The 10,572-nt window shown below is 39.9% G+C and overlaps 1 long non-coding RNA gene across 1 annotated transcript; it reads left to right on the top strand.

Annotated features, from left to right (window-relative positions):
* Window positions 1-239: 239 nt before the first annotated feature.
* On the top strand, window positions 240-8,874 carry LOC140227272 (uncharacterized). The gene is made up of 5 exons (XR_011901034.1): window positions 240-313; window positions 5,628-5,694; window positions 6,593-6,705; window positions 7,879-8,006; window positions 8,802-8,874. It is a non-coding gene; the product is annotated as an uncharacterized lncRNA (long non-coding RNA).
* The last annotated feature ends 1,698 nt before the right edge of the window (window positions 8,875-10,572 follow it).

Genomic DNA, 10,572 nt, shown 5'->3' with positions numbered 1-10,572 from the left:
AGAATGGCCAAGCCGCTCTTAAGCTAGGAGAGACTTTCACAGAGAAGTAAAAACCATTTCACGAAGTCTCTCCTAAGCTATGAGAGACTCTAATTTTTTCAATCGTCATGTTCGAGGGTAATACTAATTAACATATCATTAGCATATCATTAACTATTCTCCCTATTGTGTTACATGCGGTGAGCACTCGCTACATAGACATAGCACGTATACACACAGTGTATACAGCGCAGGAGGCAACAGATCTACGACGGAGGCAAGATCCTGAAGGCTAAGTTGCATTCTACACCGCTACCAGTACATATTTCTATTAGTGAGTATATTTAAAGCTGTCTGCAATTGAAAAGTAATGCATGTGGATTCATAATGTGATATCATTTGGATATATTTTTGTTCGAATCTTCTACAATTCTCCAAGGGCTATCTAGATATAGGCCTAGATCTAATCTTATCGGTATTAGCGTTATCACAATAGTCCCACGTAGGCCCATCGCCGTTTGTTTGAATGACCAAATGGCCAGCTGAGTTTAGGTAGTTTGTTAGCATGGTAGGGTCTAGCCCCGGAGACCGCGCCGCTATGCGGCTGCATGCACGTTGGGGCTGGTCGCAGTTAGGACAGTGTGTAACTGTGTACACGGAGCGTCCCGGGGTTAGGGCCGGTAGTACCATCTGGAGAGTCCGACAGTGGTTAGACTAACTAGATCAAGTAGTAATAGTAGGGCCTAGTAGTAGTACGTAGATCCAGGTCTACACAGAATATGAATTGGAAACCATAGTTCAGATCTTGGTTCAGACTTGAAAGCTATCTTCAACAATTCTAAGTGCATACAGCACTGTAATCGCAATGCTGTGTGTGTGTGTGGACCATGACACATGTCCTGAATTTGTGCAGCAGAATTTGATATATTATAAGCATTCAATCTTGCTAATATTCAGGATTCTCACTATGAATCTGAATTATCATATGTTATGTACATGTGTGAGCACTTTGGAGACAAAAATGTAGGAATACTTTGATGCATTTTACCACTCCTGACCTGGACCTGGATTTGGCTTTCTTGGCAGATCTTCCATGTGTGCCCACCTATAGACATCCAAGTTGGTGACTTGTAACTTTCTCACTTCCTAACTGTGAGCTGTATACACAACTGTATACAATCATATTGCACTAAACCATACTTGATTTGAATTTATGTACATGTTTATATGCATAATCACAATGTGTGATTCTAGTAGTGGCAAAGCATAGAATTTCAGGCATATTTTGCTCCATGCTTGCTATCTTTTCTCACATCATGGCTGGAACTTCAGCCATATTGGTACTACTGGTAACTATAGACTTTTTGATAGCCCTTTCATGTGCACATGCATTACTGCTGAGTGGTGATGTGGAAAGTAACCCAGGACCACGAAAACCGAAATTCCCATGTGGTGAATGTCATAAAGCATGCACATCTTATAGATTAGCCAAAGCCAGTATACTTTGTGAGTCATGTGATACATGGTTCCATGCTGACTGTGTGAACATTGACAACAGTTTCTTGGACATCCTTGGTAGATGCGATGAACCCTGGGAATGCTGCAACTGTGGCCTACCCAAATACTCATCCAGCTTGTTTAACAACTTAGTAGAGAGCTGCAGCAGTGACTTATCCAGCTCGACATCAGACTGCAGCAACTCGAGCTTCAGAGCTTCCGGGTCCTGTTCACCTGATCCACCACAGGCTGCATCTTCACCAATCAAGAATCTGTCTTCTGAAAGGAAGCAACATCTAAAGACCCTTACTATCAACTTCCAGAGTATCGTTTCAAAGAGGGAAGAATTTTGGTGCCTTCTCGACGCAGTCAAGCCAGATGTGATCATGGGCTGTGAAACATGGCTCAAACCAAGCATCAGTGTTGGGGAAGTCTTTCCTCCTGGTTACAATGTGTACCGCAAAGACCGAATTGGTGGATATGGAGGGGTCTTGCTGGCAATCTCAACAAGCCTTAATGGTCACCAGGTAGACATCACTACTGATGCGGAAGCCGTTGCAGCTAAGGTGGTAAACGGACCCACGAACAACAACAGCGTCATATTTGGAGCTGTGTACCGTCCTCCGAACACTGACCAACAGTACTTGGACAGCATGAACCAGTTCATCCGAGACTTGTGCACATCCAACCCCGGTGCAGCAGTCTGGATTGGAGGTGACATGAACTTACCCGACATCAACTGGGAGACAGAAGAGATCACATCTCACCAGTATCGACACTCACTAAGTGAATCATACCTGCAGACCTTGGGAGACGTTGGAGTTGAGCAGATTGTCAACTTCCCTACCAGAGGGGAAAATACACTGGATGTCATCATCACAAATCGTCCAACACTAGTCAGGCAATGTGAACCCATGCCCGGTCTGAGTGATCACGATGTGATATTCATGGACATGACAACCAGGGCCCACAGGAATAAACCAACACGGAGAGAGATTTTTCTGTGGAACAAAGCCAACCTTGAAGCACTTCATAGTGATGCTGAGGCATGGGCAGACCAGTTCATGGAGTCTCATAATACATCAACCCCAGTGGAAACGCTCCTAAATGAGATCCAACAAGGCTTGGAAAAGATCCTCACAGACAACGTTCCCAAAAAGATGTCGTCAACAAGACTCAATCAGTGCTGGTTCAACACCGCTACCAAGCGCATATGCCGAAGGAAGGCCAGAGCATACAAGAAGGCTAAGGCGACATCTTCGTGGCACCGCTACAACATCTTGAAGAAGAAAGCCCAGAAAGTCTGTAGACAGGCCTACAACAGATACATTGCAGACCTTGTCAGCAATGATGCAGGCTGCAACAAGCGCTTGGGAGCGCTTGTCAAGACCATGCGGTGTGACCACTTGGGAGTAGCACCACTGAAGGAAGGCAACATACTGCATTGTGACCCAAAGCAGAAAGCTCAGATCCTGAACAAGCAGTTTTCCTCAGTCTTCACATCTGACAAGGACAACACCCTGCCAGACCTGGGACCAAGTCCTTACCCAACCATGCCTGACATATCGATTAGCCAAGTCGGAGTAGAAAAGCTGATGAAAAGACTTAAGCCACACAAAGCCACCGGACCAGATGGCATTTCTGCCCGACTACTCAAGGAGACGACTTACCAGATCTCACCTGTCATCACCTTGCTTTTCCAGGCCTCCCTCATCCAGGGCAGCATTCCATCTCATTGGAAGAAAGCTTTTGTTGTACCAATCCACAAAAAGGGATGCAAGTCCAACCCGGCAAACTATCGGCCAATCTCACTCACTGCAATCCTGTCCAAATTATGCGAGCATGTGGTGCATTGTGCTGTCATCCATCACCTCATTGAACTCAACATCCTGTCAGACGCACAACACGGCTTCAGAAAGCGAAGATCCTGTGAAACCCAGCTCATCCTCACCATCAATGATCTTGCAAAAGGGCTCAACGACAAGGAACAGATAGATTGCATACTGTTGGACTTTGCGAAAGCATTCGACAAAGTCTCTCACCGGCGACTTCTACTCAAAGCAGACTACTATGGCATACGCGGCACTACTCTCAGATGGGTCAAAAGCTTCCTGAGCGACCGTACCCAACAAGTCGTACTTGAGGGCCAGATCAGTCAGGAGATCAAGGTTACATCCGGAGTACCGCAGGGCAGTGCCCTAGGCCCACTCCTTTTCTTGATCTACATCAATGATCTACCAGACAGCGTTGAGCACTCGACAACACGCCTTTTCGCTGATGACTGCCTGCTCTACAGGCGTATTAGGTCAGCCCAAGATTGTACCAATCTTCAGGAAGACTTAGACCGGCTACAGGAATGGGAGAGCAAATGGAAGATGGAATTTCACCCTTCTAAATGCCAGATCCTCCGCGTGACCAACAAGAGGAAGCAAGTTACTGGCCAGTATAACATCCATGGGCATGATCTCGAAGTGGTGAGTTCCGCAAAATACCTCGGCCTCCACATCGACTGCAAGCTTAACTTCAACTCTCACGTTGATACCACAGTGAAGAAGGCTAACTCTGTTACTGGCTTCTTACGTCGCAACTTCAAACACTGTAGCCGTCACATCAAGCAGGCCACTTACTTCACATATGTCCGACCAGTGGTGGAATATGCTGCAACAGCATGGGACCCACACACTCAGCGGAACATCAACAAGATCGAGATGGTCCAGTGAAGGTGTGCTCGCTATGTGACAGGTGACTTCAACCAAACATCCAGTGTGACAGCCATGCTGAACAACCTGCAGTGGCATTCCTTACGGGACAGACGCCTTCACAGCCGCCTGGCTATGTTGTATCGCATCCGCTTCAACCTTGTTGACATCGCTTGGCAGTCCTACCTCAGCGAACGGACATCAGCCACTAGAGGACACGGCTCTCGACTGCAAACGATCCAATGTAGCAATCAGGCGTACGCTTCTTCCTTCTTCCCAAGGACCTGTAAGGACTGGAACAGCCTCCAAGAGGACCCGGCTTCTTCTTCTTCTCTCGACGCCTTCCGGCTTGTCTTGAGTGGGAAGAAGAAATAGTTTTGTCTCCAGAGGACACAAATTTTTACTTACACGTTGTATATACATGTACGCACTTGCACAAAAGCTATCCTGTCTTAGACGTGTGTGAGGGTCCACACACACACGCATTTCACAGTGCGATAATCTTCAAACTTGAAGCTGCACTCTACCTGGAAGAAGAAGAATAAGATAGGGAATGATGTTTACCTAAATTCATTGGCATGGAACCTCTAGAATTCTACTGCTATACTACCAGATGTCTATAGATCTAGAATCCAGTGGTATAGTGATCCTGAGTAGCACCTACTGACCTAGATACTACTTAACCAGTGTATACCAAAAGTATAACCAGACTAGACCCTTTGCCTTGGTATTCTTAAACATATTATCATTAACATAAGTAGGCCTATCACTCATCAGTAAGGAAGTTAATAGGTCTTCTAAATAGTGCTATCTATCTAGGCAGTTAGTAGATTCTATAGGTCCATACTCCGATGCTAGTACCGCTTACACAACTTCTTTTAGCAATTTAATTGATGATGATGATGACATGACAACGTGATGATCAGAGTCAGACTGTGGCTGCATTTCAGGCTGTAACTGTGATCAACCCGAATGTGAAGCCACAGTACAGCTGGTCCTACCAGATCTTAGGTAGATGTAGACCTTGCAACATGGATGCCTATCGACAAGATCTAGAACCTCAAGAAGTCATAATACCCTAAACTATAGGCTTACACATGTTGAATTGAGACAACTCAAATACTAGTAGTACAATTGTATGTCTTTTAATCATTCCCCCCCCCAAAAAAAAATAATAATATAAGGTCCTTTATATATTTAAACTGCAAAAACATGTGAACTGATTTCAAATTTCATGCAGATTCTAGATATTGTGTGTAAAATCTTGTATAATCAAACAACAGTTTGAAAACACATTTTCTATTTTGTATTCACACTTTTAATTATAATGTTAGATATGGAACATCAGTCAGACTGCTACAATCAGACTTCTTCATCTCATAAAGCCCAGAGTCAGTTGCTGAACTTCACTGAATACAGAACCAAACTGCTGAACTTCCATCTTCTCCACAGCTAGACTGCTACTGAACTTCGTCGAGACTTACGATGTATCTACCAGCATGGTCACCTTCAACAGAATGCAAGTATTTTAGCTTATAATACTATTTTAGCAGACAACATATCTGTATATTTTCAAATACTACAATTGCAACATTATTTACATTTGGACATCAAATTGTCTCTGGATTGTTTGTTGAATAGTGTTAGACAGGAAATATTAAAGACAATGTTTGCTGTAATGTCCATCTTGGTAATTGAAAACAAACATTCTTATCCAGTGAATAGTGACCCTTCTAGAAACAACTGTTTTTTGCATTTTTTATTTCACTATCTGTAGAATATTACATACTGATCCAATTAAAAAGAGATAATTCATGGAAGGGGGGGGGGGGGGGTACCTGCATGTCTACATGTATCAAGCTCCTGAAACAAACTTTAGCAGTCACGTTATCTTAATAATGTAGGCCCTACAGTGGACTCCCGTTATAACGAAGTCCTCGGGACCGGCAGTTTTCTTTCGTTATAACGAAATTTCGTTATAACCGAATGAATAAACAATAAAAATACATAGAGTCGATAATGTTGCGGCCCTAAATGTTATTTCGTTGTAACCGGAATTTCGTTATAACCGTGTTCGTTATAACGGGAGTGCACTGTACTATGATTGTTTATTTACCCTCTCCCTTTTCTAGTATCAAGAAAACCTTATGCTCTTACAATGTTTGAAACAAGAATATTCGACATAGCTAATCATTTTAAACTGTGAAAAGTCCCATATATAGCTTATGGATCAGTAGATACTAGTGAATTCATTCTTTCAAAATCAATGGTAGGGCTTTTCAATTTGATTGCTATAGCTTGTTATAGCAAAGGCAAAGTACCCATCTCTAACATACTTTCTAATGTCCCATGTCCTGCACTATTGTTTTGTTTGTAAGATATTAACTATTCTTGTATATTGAATAAACTCCAAACAGCCAAGGACCAGACAACATGTGAACTTCATCCACTTCAGAGTTAAGGACTGGGGGCAAGATGCAAATGGAAAAGTCAAGTGACAGTGTCATGGATATTCCACCATCTTCATTTGGTGTGTTAAATGATTATTTTTAGCTATTGAAGCAAGTTGAGAAATCATGTTATCTTGATCATCTACAGTTGGCAGGAAAATTATTCAGCCCCTCTCTTGCATGTTGGACACTCTGGCATAATGAATCACATTATAACTGAGATCATTTCTAAATCATAAAAGTGGTGATCAGATAGTTTGCTACAAGTAATAGATCAGTAGCCTTTGATTTGCATATAGTTACAAACTTTGATCATTCATGTATAAAGAGATATGGTCCAGGGAGCACATTTATGGTCATTTTCAGTCCTTTCAGTGATCACTGAAATGCTTCGTTGAATATGGTTTGTTCACTCAATGTTTTGATAGGTGACACAATATGATGGAATTTGATGTAGGATTCTTAATATTTCAATTGGCATTTTTCATTGTACAAAAATATTTAAATGAACTCCTTTCTAGTGAAAGTTGCCACCATAGAGTTTGTACAGAGGTTTAGCCGTGATATTAATAATTCAAAGTTTAAGTCATGTCAAAATGAATATAACCCGTTGAAATGCTAAGAGTTGTGTATAGAATGGCAAGATACTATTTAAAATTCCATAAAAACAAAAGAAATTAATCGTTATCATCAGACCATAACACGTCATGCTTCAGTGATCACAGAAAGGTCTGAAATGACCATAATGTGCTCACTGGACCTTATCTCTTCATGCATGAATGATCAAAGTTTCTAACTACATTGTATATGCAAATCAAAGACTATTGATCAGGTATGCATTTGTCATAAACTATCTGTTCACCACTTGTATATGATTTAGTAATTGTAATGTTATTTATTTTGATATAGTGTCCACAATGCAAGGGGGTGAATAATTCTGCTGCCAACTGAATAAAGTGAATGCTTGTTATGAATTTCCCCTCTCATTCATTACTAAAATTACCTCATACTCTTACAATTTGCTAACAGGGGCTCATTACATAGTGATTCAAACTTTGAAAACTGGCAATTACAACTTGTTGTTCACATAATATATCTTTAAAAATTGATAATTATTAATGAACATTTTGTTATTATTGCTTGTTTTAATAAAGATGTACACTCATCTCAAATATTTTCCAACTATCCCATTTGTGCATCCGATGTTTCTGTTTGTATGGTATTTAACTGTTCTTATATTTGCACACCCAAAGGCCTGAAGAGAGCTGAACCTCACCAAGCCTTGGGACAGACAACTGCAGCTGAACTTCACCCAGGTCAGAGTCAGACTGCAATTGGACTACAAACTGTATAGCAGCATCTTATCTACGACAGAACACAGGTATGCTTTTCTCAAATTAAACTTGAAAGTATAAAGATTTTACAAAATAAACAACTTGAATAACAGTTGAAAAAGGGCAACCTCTGTTGATGACATATCAGTTACAGGTAATTCGGTCTTTCTTATTTTAGCAATTATTGTAGACTTGGTGGACAAACAATGTCACCTCTATATGTGAACTGTTCCATACGAGAAATGAAGAAATTAGTGCATTTATACACCCCAGTTGGTAGTTTATTTAATGTTTATGTCTATATCAGCCACAATTGGGAATTCTGTACGGCTTACATTAGTTGATTAACGCACTGACATAGCAATGCAGCTGATTTATTGCATAACCCATTGAATCATCTTTCTGTTTATTTTGGAACCCCCAGCTTGCCTGACATAAGTTACAATCCTTTTTAAAAAGTCATGAATGTATAACGTTCTGTCAGACGAGTGTTTAAAGTCACAAGCACATTCTCATTTTGAGTCTGTGTCACACCTTTTTTGTTATCAGGAAGAATCTGCTACACTAATTCTTGTGTATGACATCCCAGACGATTTTCTTAGTTTTTTTTTTTCGTAGATGCTGTTAAACTGTTTCTAATATACTGTATAAGAAATTGCTGAAAAGTAGTTCTGTGTAATGATATGTGTGCCAGTCGTGTGTGTATTCATTCAACTGTAAGCCCACATATTTTAACGCTCTGTATAATGTCAGGCAGAGGGGATGAATGGCGTGTCATAAAATTTCAGTATGTAACCAATATTTTTTTTTCCATATTTGTATTTCTTTTTTCTTTCATATAGATTCTCAAGGCATGGAGCTTGCCGAGGGTGATGCAGACAGGTTGAATGCAACATATGATAGTTTTTACCGCTGTAAATATATGTATATATATATATATATATATATATGAATTTAATCTTTCAAAATCAATGTATATACAGTGAAACCCCGTTATAACGAGGTCCGTGGGACCGCCAATATTGCCTCGTTATAACCGGTTCCTCGTTATAACCGTACGCACTAAAACAAAGAAAACATAAGCATGGAGTCACATATACCAAGCAATCAAACTTATGAGCAGTCTTTGTGTTGTTATTACACAAGTAAATGGATCATTATCATTGAGAAAGAATAAAAAGGAATCATTTGTGAGTTGATACCAAAAGAATTAAAAAAAAAGAAGGGGTTGAAAACGCGTTCTTTGTTTTTCTTCTGAAAAATCTCTTCGCGTGTGTTGTGCATGCCTTCTCGAAAAGTGCACGACAGGGTTGAATTCGTAATCCTTTCTACACCTATCTCTTCCTCGTGTATTGAACCATTCTGAAAGAATGAAAATATCATTTGTGAAACACAGTATAAAATTTTAATCAACAAAATCACATTGTATTAAAAACATTTGTTACTTTTTTTTCTGAACATGGGTGCAAGCAGAGTAACATGCATTATTAAACTTATTTTACGCTGTGTGCGCCCAGCGGGATCGCAATGATTACATTATTAATTATTTAGGCTGTATTCCATGATGCTTGCACTAGCAGGGGTTGAAAATGCATTTTGTATTTTTCTCCCCAAAATCTCTTTGCATTTTGTACATGTGTCCTTGAAAGGTACACGACATGGTTGAATTCGTGATCCTTTTTACGACTATCTCTTCCTCATTATAACGGACCATTCTGAAAGAATGAAATCATTCATTTGTAAAATACAGTGTGAAATAATATGAACATCACAATGATTTCATTAATTATTTCGGCTGTAATCTTTTACGTAGTATACACATCAATGTTTCACAACCAGCAAAACAACTGGAAGTCAGAACTAATATGGAAAGGATTATGAGTTTGCAGAGGTTGTGCTTTTCTAATATACAAATAGGTTAGGAGAGTCCATCTGAATTGAGTTGTACATCATTTTAAATCTTAGAGTCTGCTCTTTCATAAAGAGGATTGAGTTTTTAGATATTAAGCTTTTATATTGAGCTTTTTAAGATATTAAGAAACCACTAATGAAGTGTTACAGAGCATACCATTCTCAGAGGAATTCAAAGTTCATTTGATGAAAATCGATTTTGAAATGGCTGAGACATCCAAAAACAAAGTAAAACAAAGTAAAAGCGATTCTAATGAAAGGTTGGTTCCACCTTTTATTAGGAATCGCTTTATTTTGCATATTTCAGCCATTTCAAAACCAATTTCATTAAGTAAACATTGAATTCTTCTTGGAATTATGTGCCCTTTCATATTTCAGAAGAGGTTTCTCATTATATCACACACAAAAAAAAATCTGAAACCAGGTCTCAACCAAAACTACACCATCCCTTTAACCAGAAATCCATGTTTGGTGACTTTTTGTGACTTTTTGGGGGTTTTGTGATGCAGAGTCACAATTGCAGTGTTAGATATGAAGCTACAATCAGACTATTGCAGTTTGACTGCTGAACTTCACTCAGAATTTTGTCATAGACGAGTCCATAGGTGATGGCATAAGTGCTTTGCCAGGCATTAACCAAAACCAGAAATGAGACAAATCCCCCTTAGAAGAAAAGAGAAACAAATGCATTGCAAAGCAAAA

The sequence above is a fragment of the Diadema setosum genome, chromosome 1 (assembly GCF_964275005.1).
Source record: "Diadema setosum chromosome 1, eeDiaSeto1, whole genome shotgun sequence".
In the NCBI taxonomy this organism is placed as follows: domain Eukaryota; kingdom Metazoa; phylum Echinodermata; class Echinoidea; order Diadematoida; family Diadematidae; genus Diadema; species Diadema setosum.
Note: the sequence above shows the minus strand (reverse complement) of the source record. Positions and strands in the feature narration are given on the sequence as shown.